Source organism: Delphinus delphis, chromosome 15 (genome assembly GCF_949987515.2).
Source record: "Delphinus delphis chromosome 15, mDelDel1.2, whole genome shotgun sequence".
Classification (NCBI taxonomy): Eukaryota; Metazoa; Chordata; class Mammalia; order Artiodactyla; family Delphinidae; genus Delphinus; species Delphinus delphis.
The window spans coordinates 17505862-17520936 of NC_082697.1; the positions used below are offsets into that span (position 1 = coordinate 17505862).

The 15075-nt window shown below is 45.7% G+C and overlaps 1 protein-coding gene across 2 annotated transcripts in view; it reads left to right on the forward strand.

The window, feature by feature from the left end:
- The window catches only part of PTPRT (protein tyrosine phosphatase receptor type T), a 1079376-nt gene that overhangs the window by 884441 nt on the left and 179860 nt on the right, over nt 1-15075 (forward strand). The gene's annotated exons all lie outside the window — the stretch shown is intronic.

Consider the following 15075-nt stretch of genomic DNA (forward strand, 5'->3'; position numbering starts at 1 on the left):
GTGGTCCCTGGAGGCCAGGTGCACCCGAGAGGAACTGGCAGTCTCTCCAACCCACCCACATATCCACCCACGCAGCCATCCCTCCACCCCCCCATCCCTCCCTCCCTCCCTCCCTCCCTCTATCCATCCATCCATCTATTCATCCATTCACCCATTCTACTAACTCATACACAGTACCTACTATGTGCCAGGCACTGCTCTAAGCGTTGAGGTATATAGTGATGAGCAAAAGAAAACCTATTCCTGTACCTTTGTGGGAGGGGAAAGAGCCATTCATCCAAAAAAAAGAAAAAAAAAACTACACAAATAAATGGACAGCTGCAACTCTGAGTCAGGCTACAAAGAAGAGATGTGTGGTGTTCAAAATAAACCAACAAACATACCTGGAGCCCAGGGAATGATTCCCAGGGGAAGTGACAGCTGAGCTGTGGTCTGAGGTTGGGGGAAAATTGACCTACCTTATCTGTGCTTAGATCTGGCTATGACCCCCACACCGTCTGCCGTTTGTCTTGGACAGGTCACTTCAGTATGATGATTCCCACCTCTCCTATCTGTTAAGTAAGAGTAATAATGCTTCCCTCTTAGGGAGCACCGTTTTCTTACAGACTTTGCACCTGCAGAGTCTTCTGCAGCCGTATCCTGAGATGAAACAAGATAATGAATATGAAAAAGGGTGCTATGGGAACACCCAGTCTAAATAAATAGTGTAGGTATTTATTTGAAGCAAATACCAGCCCCTTCCCTGTAGCACACTGTATTTCAATCTCATTTCATATAAACTTCCGCTGCTCTTCAAAGATTGGGATGCAGAACCCATCAGACGCTGATGCCCATCATGGAGCCCCAGAGACAGAAGAGACCCTGCTGACATAGAGATCTCTACTGCGGGGGTCCTTCCTGGTCAGTGGAGGTTTCTTAGAGATTTCAGATCTTTAACTGGCACCTCTCTCAAAGTTCTTGCTCAGACAGCGGTCTCCTCTCTGCTAGTCCCTGACTGGTCAGTGTGTCATGGTGGGAAAGGGGATACATCATGCAAGGATGACATGAGTCCAGCCGTCCAGGACCTCATGGTCCACTTCTGTTCACCCCCTTTCCCAAACTCGGAAACTTCACTGCTCAGTGAAGCACTGCTTCACTGTCTTAGCCTGGGTTTCCCAGACACAGAGCCTGAGATGGGGATTCTTGTGCAAATTATTCACTGATGAGTATTCTCAGAAGAAAGAAAGTGAGGGAGATGGGATAGGGCCAGGGAAGAAGCCAAGGGAGGATGTGGAGACTGTGTCAGCTGAGCCCACGGGGGCTCTGGAGTGTGCACTCTTATCACTGGGGCGTCCCCACTTTGAGGCAGGGGCTCCAGCATTTGTGCCGCTGTGTCAGTTTAGCCGTTGCCCGTGTCCTGGCGAGGCAACTTCACTTTGCCTTATGGCAGTTCTGCAGGGAAGGAGGTGGCTGTGAGCTCTTAGCAGCCAGCACCGCCCCCCCCCACACCAGCTGGAGATTAGCGCACCAGCCCAGGAAAGGAGATCTGAGCAGAGCCTTCACAGCATTCACAACAGCCAAGTTCTGTCCCCGCCTTTGTGCCTGCCGTCAAGCCCCATAGCCCAGCATGTCACCATCAACACCCTAGGAATGTCCTCACAGCCACTCCATAGTTATATGACCTCAAGTAAGTTGCACAGCCTTTGTTTCACCTGCAAAATGAATCGTCACACCTACTGCAGAGTCATACTCAAGATTACATTAGGTGACCCTAGAGAGTACCCTGCTCTCCAGGCCTTCATCAAATGTCAGGCTCCTACCCCATCCCATCAAAGGCCCCCAGCCTCACTCTCACCCCAAAGGAGGTGGCAGTTGCAGACGGATGCACGGTGACAGTGAGAAGAGAGTGGTTCCTACCACATGCCCACACCCAGTGTACCAAGGAAACAGTGCTTCCCTGGAGGGTGCAAGCAGCTCCCTTCCTGCTGGGCCAGTGTTTTCCGGGCTCTCTTCAAGTCCACAGTCCTGTAATGTTTTCTTTAAACAGAGTCAATCCCACATCAGGCACATTTGTTTTACCTCTTGCCTTCTGAGGCATCTGAACGCTCCCTCTCTGACAGGTTTATTTCATTGTGTTGCATTTATTTCCACGCCTTTCTCAGCCTCGCGGGTGAGGTGCCCGCGAGTATTTCGAGCAGGCTGTCCCTTTCCAAGGGCGTTTTTGTTAATGCTCATCCCCTGGTAGCAATAACGGCTGATGTGAATAATAACCACCCGGGTCTGAGTAATGGAGACATTAGACCGTGAATACAAGCAGCCTCTTCGCATCAGCACCAACTCAGAGGACTGTGGAAGCCGGCTGTGGAGCAAGGGGGGCAGGCTGGCTTTTAGAGTGAGTGGATGAGTGCGAGTCTCAGCTCAGTCACTTCTTGCGAGTCATTGCTCTAGTGTGGGCTTCCTTCTCTCCAACAGGAGAAGCAAGGTTACCAACACCCCTGGCCATCATTAATGGTGAGAACTGTGTGTGATAACTCCGACTAATTCTTCAGGTCTTCTTGACTTTTCCTTCAAGGAATTCATGCTCTAGGGTAGGGTTTCTCAACCTCAGCACTAGTGACATTTGGGGACAGATAAGTCTTAGTTGTGGGAGGCTGTCCTGTGCACTGTAGGATGTTTAGCAAATCCCTAAACCCATTAGATGCCAGGAGCACTTGATTCCCCAACTAGGACAGCAAGTACATCTCCTGACACAGCCAGATATCCCCTGAGGGGCAAAAGCACTCCCTGCTGAAAACCTCCAGAGTTGCACTGTGTTCAGTAGATATAGCATCTCAGACATGTTTGTATTTTGAAATTTCTTAGAGTCACATTAAAGTTAAAAAGTAACAGGTGAAATTCATTTTAATAAATTTTATTTAACCCAATGTCTACAAAATATTATCATTTTAACATGTAAGCAATATTTTAAAATTACTAATGAAAGATACGTTGCATTTTTTTTTAGCACTAAGTCTTTGAAATCTGGTGTCAATTTTATACTTACAGCATTTTGCAATTCAGATGCTACATTTTAAACAGTTAATAATGAAGTATTATCCTAAAAAGATAAACATTGTGTTTAACAAAATATACTTTACAGTGTTCCCATGTTACAATTTAAATTATTGGAGATAAATTTTAAAATTCAGTTCCTCCTTCACACTAGACGCACTTCAAGTGCTCAGTCACCACGTGTGGCTTAGTGGCTGTCATCTTAGCGCAGATGTAGAGCTAATTAGGAATTTAGGATTCGCAGATACAAACTACTGTATATAAAACAGATAAACAACAAGGTCCTACTATATAGCATAGGGAGCTATATTCAGTATCTTGTAATGACCTATAATGGAAAAGGATCTGAAAAAAGAATATATATATTGATATAAAACTGAATCACTTTGCTCTACACCAGAAACTAATACAACATTGTAAATCAACTATACTTCAATTTTTAAAAATTTAAAAAAAACTAACAAAATGGCTTGACCATCTGTGAGCCTAGTTGGTAGACAGAAGCATAGATGCACAGAGTGCAGAGGGTCAATAAATGTTCAGTTCTTTTTATTCCATTTAGACACACCCCCAGGCGACATTCAGCAATATCTGGAAATGTATTTGGTTGTCACAGCTGGGTATGAGGCGTTACTGGCATGTAGTGGGCAGAGGCCAGGGACGCTTCCATCGAAAAAAATAAGGTAAAACCTCTTATGGTCAGGGTTGGGTGTTTTTCTGTAGTGGGATGACTTGCGACTGCAGTGAACAGATGACTAGTTATTTAACATTTCAGCTGAAGGACCAGGTGGACCCCAGACCCACCATCACTGAAACAGTGCTTTTCTAGCCCCTGCAGTAGCCTGGCCAGGCCTCCAGGGGGCACTCTGGGAGACTGAGCCGAGTAGGAGACTGGCAGCATCCAATCTGGAGGCTAGAATGGATGCACCGAAAGTCAGCCAGGTAGCCCTGCTCCATCCGGTCTGAACCCGCAGGCTGGCCCATAGTCACTGCCTTGCCCATGCTGAGTGCCTGTTGTCCATTCTCCCTGGGGAGGAGGGCCTTGGGACAAGCCCTCACGTGGAGCCCAAACTCTGTTCCTTAAAACTGGGGAACTTTGGCAAATCACTGAGCCTTTCTGAGCCTTGGTTTCCTTTCTATGATGTAGTAAGGATGAGTCCCTGCCCTGCCTGGCTCAGTCATGACCAGGGTCAGCAGACAAAGTGGATGCATTTCCAGCGGGGCTCCTGGTTTGAGAGGGTGCCAGGTACAACTCCACTCTACCATTCCCTCCTTTGCACTTCATGTTAAAACTCTCTGTTGTTATTTTCCTGGCAAGTCTTTAAATCAGGACCTTGCCACAGTGACAGGATTCAGGCCATAATATGCTCTCTGGGACTGCTCTGCAGCTAACTGCCTCTAAAGCAACTTTCCCAGGGATGTCTTGTAAATCTTGGATCCAGGTAGAAAGAGTTTGAGCCTTTGGGGCAAGGCTGTGTGGCTGAGAGCAGATGGGGAAGCACGGCAGCCTTAGGGAAGGCCCAGCAGGATGCCTGGTGCCCCTGGCAGGCTTGGACATCCTGGGGAGTGAGCGACCCTCCCAGGGAGGTTCTGCCCTCTGGCAGGGGTTGATGGATGGTGTGAGAAGAGGAGCTAGAGGCAGGAGGACCAGATGAAGCTCTCTGGAAAAGACTTAAACCTGTACATGCACCATGATGGGGCTGTGCTTGGCGGAGAGAGGTGGAAGACAGGCAGTGGGAGTGCAGCCTGCTGGCTGGAGAGAGGTGGCAGCTCTGGGGGACAGTGGCACCAGGAGTGCTCAACATGATGATGAAAAGAACAACAAAATAGTAAATATGTGTTACATCCTTCTTACGTCCCGTGGAATGTGCTGAGGGTTTCATATTATTAATGTACTGAAACTTCTCAACAACTCTACCATGTAGGGTACCATTAGCATTCTTATTTTATAGATAAGGAAACTGTATTTTATAGATACGAAGTCTGAGGCTCTGGTGACTGAAAATCACACAACTCGGAAATGATGAAACGGGATTTGAACCTAGCTCTCTGGAAAGTCTGTAATCTTACCCGCTATGCTCTATACCCATGGCCAGTATTAGTGAGCACCCATTACATGCCTGGGACCGAGAACTACCATGATCCAGGGCTGTGCCTCAAAAACTATATCACATACTGGCTGTGGGACTTTGAGCCTCAGAGAGATTACACAGTTTGCCCCATTTCCTTGTCTGCAAAATGGGGACACTAATAATTGCTAGTTGTTGAGAGGAATACATAAGAAATAAACTTTAAGTGCTTAGACTTGTGCTGTCATTATTATCCTAAACCCATTTTACAGGTGAGGAAACTGAGGTCCAGAGAGGAGGGAAGCAGAGAATCTGGCGACATTGGTGACATTCAGGCAGGTGGCTGGGCCAGAACTGTGGCCCAGCCTGAGAAACACAGAGGACGGGGGTGAGAGGTAAGAACCCACCAGAGCCCCAGGTCTGAGGCACCTAAAGTGCCAAGCAGGATTCACAAACCAGGGCTCATTAGGGAATTGGGACATACAGGGTGGGAGGCTGGACACAGCAGCGCAGCAACCCCAGCTGCAGAGATGGCCCAAAGCAAGAGCAGGATGGAGAGTGAGGCAGCACGATGCTGAAGTCCTTAGACCTGGGCATCCTCCAGTTCCCCTTGACGGAGGCTTCAGTTGGTCCCAGAGCACAGTCTGGGGCTGCACCTGCAGAATAGGGGTGGAATACCTGAAGAACAGCTGGGGGTCAGGGAGGCAGGTGGTGGTCAGGAGTCAGGTGGTCACCGCAGAACCTCCTCAGCTTTTCCGTTTGGCTGCCCAAGTGGCTGCAGGCAGACTCTGTGAAGCAGGGAAGGAGTCGAGTACTCAGTCAAGTGCACCAGAGTGTCACCTTTGTCAGTAGTCTTACAGCAGATGTTCACAGCCTGACAGACACCGGGGTCTTGGAACACCATTCTGACTGCCAGCTTCTGCTACCACTCTCCCAATGGACTCAAAAGACAATGCAGAAGAGGAAGGCATCTTACTGGGGTGCCCTGTCCCCTGTGGAGTGTTCTCCTGTAGAATGCGAATGTCTGTGTTTCCTATAAAGCAAGCATCCAAGCAAGGTGCATGTAAGAGACTGAGGCCCTCGCGACACCTTTTTCTCTCTTGGGATATTCTCCTTAGACCAAGGAGAAATGCGTCTCCGGTCTGCTATCCAAACTGCCATTAAATTCAGATTCAGGGGCTTCCCTGGTGGCGCAGTGGTTGAGAGTCCACCTGCCAATGCAGGGGACACGGGTTCATGCCCCGGTCCGGGGGGATCCCGCGTGCCGCGGAGCGGCTGGGCCCGTGAGCCATGGCCGCTGAGCCTGCGCGTCCGGAGCCTGTGCTCCGCAACTGGAGAGGCCACAACAGTGAGAGGCCCGCGTACCGGAAAAAAAAAAAAAATTCAGATTCAGAAATCCAGCGTCATCCTTGACCTCTCTCTCCCTGTCTTTAATATTCAGTTAGTCATCAGGTCTGTCCGATATTTGCCTCCGAAATCTCTTCTGCATCTTTCCCTTCTTGCTCACTGCTGCGACTCATGTTTGAGATTCATAAAGTCTTCATCAGATTAGTGTAACAGCTTCCAAAGTGGTCTCCCTATCATCACGCTGGTCCTTTCCGATGTACGCTCCACAGAAGACAAGCGATCACCCCGAAATAAGAGTCTGATCCTGATTAAGATGCTCCCAAGATTCCCTTTGTGCTCGGGGACAATTAGCCTGATTCGAAAGCCCTTCGCTCTCTAGTCGCTGACCCTTCCCCATCTCCCCACCTCCATTTCCTCCTTGGTGCCCAGCGCCACACTCACACTGGTTATGTACATAGGACCTGCCTTATCACACTCTGCTCCCTTTGCTGGATGACCTCCCTGCATGGTCTGCCTTACTCGCCCCCTGGAATCAAATTCAGACAGCATGATCTCTGCAAAGCCTTCCCAGATCCCCACTGTCTCAGGCTGCACCTAAAGAAGATGGTCAACTGGCCAGGCCAGTGGGCACCGAAGACACCCCCTCAGCCCTGAGTGGGGTTCCTCTCCAACAGGGCACACATTCTCATTACAAGCGCTTGTCTTGGAACTGTCTGGTTTCTGTCACCTCTTTCCCTCTGCCCAGCACATGTATAGTGGTCATTTACCTGGCCCCATGCACGAATGGACTAATAAATGAGCAGGTAGAGTATGTGCCAGGCACGGCGCACCGCCCCACCCTACCTTCGGCCTCCACCCTGTGATGCGTCAAGTCCCCCATCTACCATTTTGTTAGGTTTATTGTGAGTCACTGAGCACTGGCTTTCAGTCCGGTATTTGAACTCCATGCAGCCCCATCTGCCCAGCTTCCTAGAGACTGATTCTCTGGAGCCTTTGAATGGGATTCCCCAAAATCCATTGGTCCAGCCCTGCTGAGCCCAGTACCCAGCCTGGACCCGCATGGTGCTGACCCAGGAGAGGTCAGGCTGGGGACAGGAATCACGCGCATCCCAGAGAGACCTGTCCCCAGACTCTGTGTCCGTGTGAGTGAGAACCGACCGGGCAAACATTCCGGACCTCAGCTTTTTCCCTCTATCATCTGCTAATAGCAGAGCTGCTTTTCTATCCATCCTTTGGGGAGGCGGGTAGATCAGCTTTTAGTACAGAACACGGTGATTCAGTGTTTCTGCTTTCAAAAGCCAAGGGGCAAAGGCTGGAAGAAAGAAAACATGTTCATGGTGGATTTGGCTGGAATCTCAACAATCGATGCGGCTCCCTCACTCAGCTGCGTTGCACTAATCTGAATTCTGTGCTGCGTGTTCTCTCTGATCCTGCCCATGCTTTCACTAATCCCTGCTATAGATTTCTCTCTCTCCCTCCCACAAGCCTTCTCTCCTTTCCAGGCACCTTGATACTTGCTATAAGCTGCATATTCCAGAGGTATGATCTGGGCAGAGCTGCCCTGGCTGGTCAAATCTTCTCTTCCCCTCCCCATTCCTGCCCCTTTGTGGCAGGTACCATGTTCACCCCTTAGGGGATCAATTTGGCCGAAATCAGTTGGAATGAATTGGATTATGTTTCTGAGTAAGAGCCTTAGGGACACCTTGGCCCCTGGTACATCCCGCTGTGCTGTTCAGACAAATAAAGCCAGGACCTACTGTCCTTCCAGAAGCCTCCTGTTCCACTCAGCCCATGACCAAGCAGGAGTTTCCCATCCCTCTTACTGTGTGCTCTCCGTTTGACACCATTCCTGTTTGAATTTACTTAGTGAAATGCTAAGACCTCCCTCCCATTTGCAGCCCCTTCCCAGGCTGTTTGAATCATGACTCAGCATAATCTGGGGTTATGGGTTGAATTGTGTCCCTCACAAAAGATGTGTTGAAGGAGAACTAACCCCCAGTTCCTGTGAAGGTGATTTTATCTAGAAAGAAGGTCTTTGCAGATATAATTAGTTAAGATGAAGTCAGGAAGGTGGCCCCAAATCCAATATGACTGGTGTCCTTACAAGAAAAGGAAAACATCAGGTGAAGACAGAGACACACAAGGAGAACCTGTGTGACGACAGAGGTGGAGACTGGAGTGATGCATCTACAGGCCAAGCAGTGCCGAGGGTTGCCAGCAGCTAGGAGAGGCGAGGAAAGCTTCTACCCAGCCTCAGAGGGAGCACGGCCCTGCTGACACATTGATGTCAAACCTCCAGCCTCTAAATTTCTGTTGTTTAAGCCACCCAGGTTTTGGTAATTTATTACAACCCTAGGAAACCAATACACTTGGAAATGCGCTTGGAAATCCTGAGCATCAGGCAGCAGGCGGGGCTCCACCTTCCAGAGCCGTGCCTCTACAGCAAACAGACCTCAAGGCGGCCAAGACCAAGGGCCAACATCCCAGAGAATCCCTCTGGCCCCCCTGCCCCCGCTGTGGGGTCTCCGAGTTGGCTGGACTCTGCAGTTGTCTCTCAGCGGGGCTCCCCTGTGTGGCCCTGACCCTCCCCTCTGTGATCTGCCTCCTGCATTTCAATAGCTTTAGCATCTGCTGCTGGTCACGCCCCGCCCTTGGCCTCTGCCTCACCAACCAGGCTGTTTCCCATTGTCCTGGCATCATTTGACCTGTAGGCCATCCCTGGTAGGCTTTTGTGCTGCCTCCACACTGACTGCTCCTGTGAAGGCTTCCCTTGTTCTACAGCTGCCCAGGACTGCTCTGAACTCCGCAGGAAGAATTAACGATCCATTCAGTGTGACCATTTGCTCTCTCACAGCAGCTGCCAGAGAAGGTCTGAAGGGACTATCACTTCGCCGCTGGGCCTCCGAAAGACTGTGTGTTCTCTCTCACATCTGCTCTTTAGACTAAATCCTTAATCCCCAGCGCAGGCCTTGGGTGCCCCTCACTCCCGCAGCTAAGCAACTTTGAGCCCCCTGGGCTCCAGGCTCAACACACAAGTTCTGCAAGCAGGGAGCCGGCACTGTCGGCTCTGAGCTGACTCGGCCTCTCCATCCTCATCCATGGGGCAGGCTTCTTCTGGACCACAGGGAGCCGGGGCGGGGAAGGGAGGGAGGAGACCACTGGGTGGTCCACAGTGTGTCCCACACCACTGATGCCATACGGAAATCAAGCTTGTAGTCTAGTTTTGCCTAAGCAGAGTCATACACTCCCTTCGCTGTACAGACCTCACACGGAGCTTCGATGTTCAGCTTGCACACTTGTCTCCGCCACTATAGAGTGAGTTCTCAGACAGCAGGGTGGTCTCCTAATCACCGTGCATGCCCAGCACCTGGCTGTACCCACATCATCATTATCATCCCAGCACCACTCACATCAGGCAATAGCTAGGACTTTTTCCCTGTGGCCAAGGGTTGAATGGGTGCTAATGAGGCCAAGGGAATGCGTGTAGTCCATTTGGAGGTCACGTAGCTTTGCCCACGTCCATGGTTGTGGGCGAAGTTTTATTTCTGGCCAAGTCCAAGCATAGCTCTAAGCATACATTGACCCCTCACCATGGGTGCGGACTGACCAACAGATGCGCTGAAACCTCAGCCACAGGCTGGCTCCTGATCACCCCTTCAGATGTCACTCCAACCCCAGCCACATCCCAGGCTTTTTTTTTTTTTTTTTACATCTTTATTGGAGTATAATTGCTTTACAATGGTGTGTTAGTTTCTGCTTTATAGCAAAGTGAATCAGTTATACATATACATATCTTCCCATATCTCTTCCCTCTTGCGTCTCCCCCCATCCCACCCTCCCTATCCCACTCCTCTAGGTGGTCACAAAGCACGGAGCTGATCTTCCTGTGCTATGCTGCTGCTTCCCACTAGCTATCTACCTTACATTTGGTAGTGTATATATGTCCATGCCTCTCTCTTGCTTTGTCACAGCTTACCGTTCCCCCTCCCCATATCCTCAAGTCCATTCTCTAGTAGGTCTGCCTCTTTATTCCTGTCTTACCCCTAGGTTCTTCATGACATTTTTTTCCCTTAAATTCCACATATATGTGTTAGCATACGGTATTTGTCTTTCTCTTTCTGACTTACTTCACTCTGTATGACAGACTCTAGGTCTATCCATCTCATTACAAATAACTCAATTTCGTTTCTTTTTATGGCTGAGTAATATTCCATTGTATATATGTGCCACATCTTCTTTATCCATTCATCCGATGATGGACACTTAGGTTGTTTCCATCTCCGGGCTATTGTAAATAGAGCTGCAATGAACATTTTGGTACATGACTCTTTTTGAATTTTGGTTTTCTCAGGGTATATGCCCATAGTGGGATTGCTGGGTCATATGGTAGTTCTATTTGTAGTTTTTTTAAGGAACCTCCATACTGTTCTCCACAGTAGCTGTATCAATTTACATTCCCACCAGCAGTGCAAGAGGGTTTCCTTTTCTCCACACCCTCTCCAGCATTATTGTTTCTAGATTTTTTGCTGATGGCCATTCTGACTGGTGTCAGATGATATCTCATTGTAGTTTTGATTTGCATTTCTCTAATGATTAATGATGTTGAACATTCTTTCATGTGTTTGTTGGCAGTCTGTATATCTTCTTTGGAGAAATGTCTATTTAGGTCCTCTGCCCATTTTTGGATTGAGTTATTTGTTTTTTTGTTATTCAGCTGCATGAGCTGCCTGTAAATTTTGGAGATTAATCCTTTGTCAGTTGCTTCATTTGCAAGTATTTTCTCCCATTCTGAGGGTTGTCTTTTTTCTTGTTTATGGTTTCCTTTGCTGTGCAAAAGCTTTTAAGTTTCATTAGGTCCCATTTGTTTATTTTTGTTTTTATTTCCATTTCTCTAGGAGGTGGGTCAAAAAGGATCTTGCTGTGATTTATGTCACAGAGTGTTCTGCCTATGTTTTCCTCTAAGAGTTTGATACTTTCTGGCCTTACATTTAGGTCTTTAATCCATTTTGAGCTTATTTTTGTGTATGGTGTTAGGGAGTGATCTGATCTCATACTTTTACATGTACCTGTCCAGTTTTCCCAGCACCACTTATTGAAGAGGCTGTCTTTTCTCCACTGTACATTCCTGCCTCCTTTATCAAAGGTAAGATGATGATATGTGCTTCGGTTTATCTCTGGGCTTTCTATCCTGTTCCATTGATCTATCTTTCTGTTTTTGTGCCAGTACCATACTGTCTTGATTACTGTAGCTTTGTAGTATAGTCTGAAGTCAGGGAGCCTGATTCCTTCAGCTCCGTTTTTCGTTCTCAAGATTGCTTTGGCTATTCAGGGTCTTGTGTTTCCATACAAATTGTGAAAGTTTTTGTTCTAGTTCTGTGAAAAATGCCAGTGGTAGTTTGATAGGGATTGCATTGAATCTGTAGATTGCTTTGGGTAGTAGAGTCATTTTCACAATGTTGATTCTTCCAATCCAAGAACATGGTATATCTCTCCATCTATTTGTATCATGTTTAATTTCTTTCATCAGTGTCTTATAATTTTCTGCATACAGGTCTTTTGTCTCCTGAGGTAGGTTTATTCCTAGATATTTTATTCTTTTTGTTGCAGTGGTAAATGGGAGTGTTTTCTTGATTTCACTTTCATATTTTTCATTTTTAGTATATAGGAATGCCAGAGATTTCTGTGCATTAATTTTGTATCCTGCTACTTTACCATTGATTAGCTCTAGTAGTTTTCTGGTAGCATCTTTAGGATTCTCTATGTATAGTATCATGTCATCTGCAAACAGTGACAGCTTTACTTCTTCTTTTCCGATTTGGATTCCTTTTATTTCCTTTTCTTCTCTGATTGCTGTGGCTAAAACTTCCAAAATTATGTTGAATAAGAGTGGTGACAGTGGGCAACCTTGTCTTGTTCCTGATCTTAGTGGAAATGCTTTCAGTTTTTCAACATTGAGGACGATGTTGGCTGTGGGTTTGTCATATATGGCCTTTATTATGTTGAGGAAAGTTCCCTCTATGCCTACATTCTACAGGGTTTTTATCATAAATGGTTGTTGAATTTTGTCAAAAGCTTGTTCTGCATCTATTGAGATGATCATATGGTTTTTCTCCTTCAATTTGTTAATATGGCATATCACGTTGATTGATTTGCGTATATTGAAAAATCCTTGCATTCATGGAATAAACCCCCCTTGATCATGGTGTATGATCCGTTTAATGTGCTATTGGAATCTGTTTGCTAGTATTTTGTTGAGGATTTTTGTATCTATGTTCATCAGTGATATTGGCCTGTAGTTTTCTTTCTTTGTGACATCCTTGTCTGGTTTTGGTATCAGGGTGATGGTGGCCTCGTAGAATGAGTTGGGGAGTGTTCCTCCCTCTGCTATATTTTGGAAGAGTTTGAGAAGGATAGGTGTTAGCTCTTCTCTAAATGTTTGATAGAATTCGCCTGTGAAGCCATTTGGTCCTGGGCTTTTGTTTGTTGGAAGATTTTTAATCACAGTTTCAACTTCAGTGCTTGTGATTGGTCTGTTCATATTTTCTATTTCTTCCTGAATCAGTCTTGGCAGGTTGTGCTTTTCTAAGAATTTGTCCATTTCTTCCAGGTTGTCCATTATTGGCATAGAGTTGCTTTTAGTAATCTCTCATGATCTTTTGTATTTCTGCAGTGTCAGTTGTTATTTCTCCTTTTTCATTTCTATTTCTATTGATTTGAGTCTTCTCCTTTTTTTCTTGACGAGTCTGGCTAATGGTTTATCAATTTTGTTTATCTTCTCAAAGAACCAGCTTTTAGTTTTATTGATCTATGCTATCATTTCCTTCATTTCTTTTTCATTTATTTCTGATCTGATCTTTATGATTTCTTTCCTTCTGCTAACTTTGGGGTTTTTTTTTGTTCTTCTTTCTCTAATTGCTTTAGGTGCAAGGTTAGGTTGTTTATTCGAGATGTTTCCTGTTTCTTAAGGTAGGATTGTATTGCTATAAACTTCCCTGTTAGAACTGCTTTTGCTGCATCTCGTAGATTTTGGGTCATTGTGTCTCCATTGTCATTTGTTTCTAGATATTTTATTTCCTCTTTGATTTCTTCAGTGATCACTTTGTTATTAAGTAGTGTATTGTTTAGCCTCTATGTGTTTGTATTTTTTACAGATCTTTTCCTGTAATTGATATCTAGTCTCATAGCATTATGGCCAGAAAAGATACTTGATACAATTTCAATTTTCTTAAATTTACCAAGGCTTGATTTGTAACCCAAGATATGATCTATCCTGGAGAATGTTCCATGAGCACTCGAGAAAAATGTGTATTCTGTTGTTTTTGGATGGAATGTCCTATAAATATCAATTAAGTCCATCTTGTTTAATGTATAATTTAAAGCTTGTGTTTCCTTATTTATTTTCATTTTGGATGATCTGTCCATTGGTGAAAGTGGGGGGTTAAAGTCCCCTACTATGAATGTGTTACTGTGGATTTCCCCTTTTATGGCTGTTAGTATTTGCCTTATGTATTGAGGTGCTCCTATGTTGGGTGCATAAATATTTACAATTGTTATATCTTCTTCTTGGATCGATCCCTTGATCATTATGTAGTGTCCTTCTTTGTCTCTTCTAATAGTCTTTATTTTAAAGTCTATTTTGTCTGATATGAGAATTGCTACTCCAGCTTTCTTTTGGTTTCTATTTGCATGGAATATCTTTTTCCATCCCCTCACTTTCAGTCTGTATGTGTCTCTGGGTCTGAAGTGGGTCTCTTGTAGGCAGCAAATATATGGGTCTTGTTTTTGTATCCATTCAGCCAATCTCTGTCTTTTGGTGGGAGCATTTAGTCCATTTACATTTAAGGTAATTATCAACATGTATGTTCCTATTCCCATTTTCTTAATTGTTTTGGGTTTATTATTGTAGATGTTTTCCTTCTCTTGTGTTTCCTGCCTAGAGAAGTTCCTTTAGCATTTGTTGTAAAGCTGGTTTGGTGGTGCTGAACTCTCTCAGCTTTTGCTTGTCTGTAAAGGTTTTAATTTCTCCATCAAATCTGAATGAGATCCTTGCTGGGTAGAGTAATCTTGGTTGCAGGTTTTTCTCCTTCATCACTTTAAATATGTCCTGCCAGTCCCTTCTGGCTTGCAGAGTTTCTGCTGAAAAATCAGCTGTTAACCTTATGGGGATTCCCTTGTGTGTTATTTGTTGTTTTTCCCTTGCTGCTTTTAATATGTTTTCTTTGTATTTAATTTTTGACAGCTTGATTAATATGTGTCTTGGCATTTTTCTCCTTGGATTTATCCTGTATGGGACTCTCTGTGCTTCCTGGACTTGATTAACTATTTCCTTTCCCATATTAGGGAAGTTTTCAACTATAATCTCTTCAAATATTTTCTCAGTCCCTTTCTTTTTCTCTTCTTCTTCTGGAACCCCTATAATTTGAATGTTGGTGCGTTTGATGTTGTCCCAGAGGTCTCTGAGACTGTCCTCAGTTCTTTTCATTCTTTTTTCTTTATTCTGCTCTGCAGTAGTTATTTCCACTATTTTATCTCCCAGGTCACTTATCCGTTCTTCTGCCTCAGTTATTCTGCTATTGATCCCTTCTAGAGTATTTTTCATTTCATTTATTGTGTTGTTCATCGTTGCTTG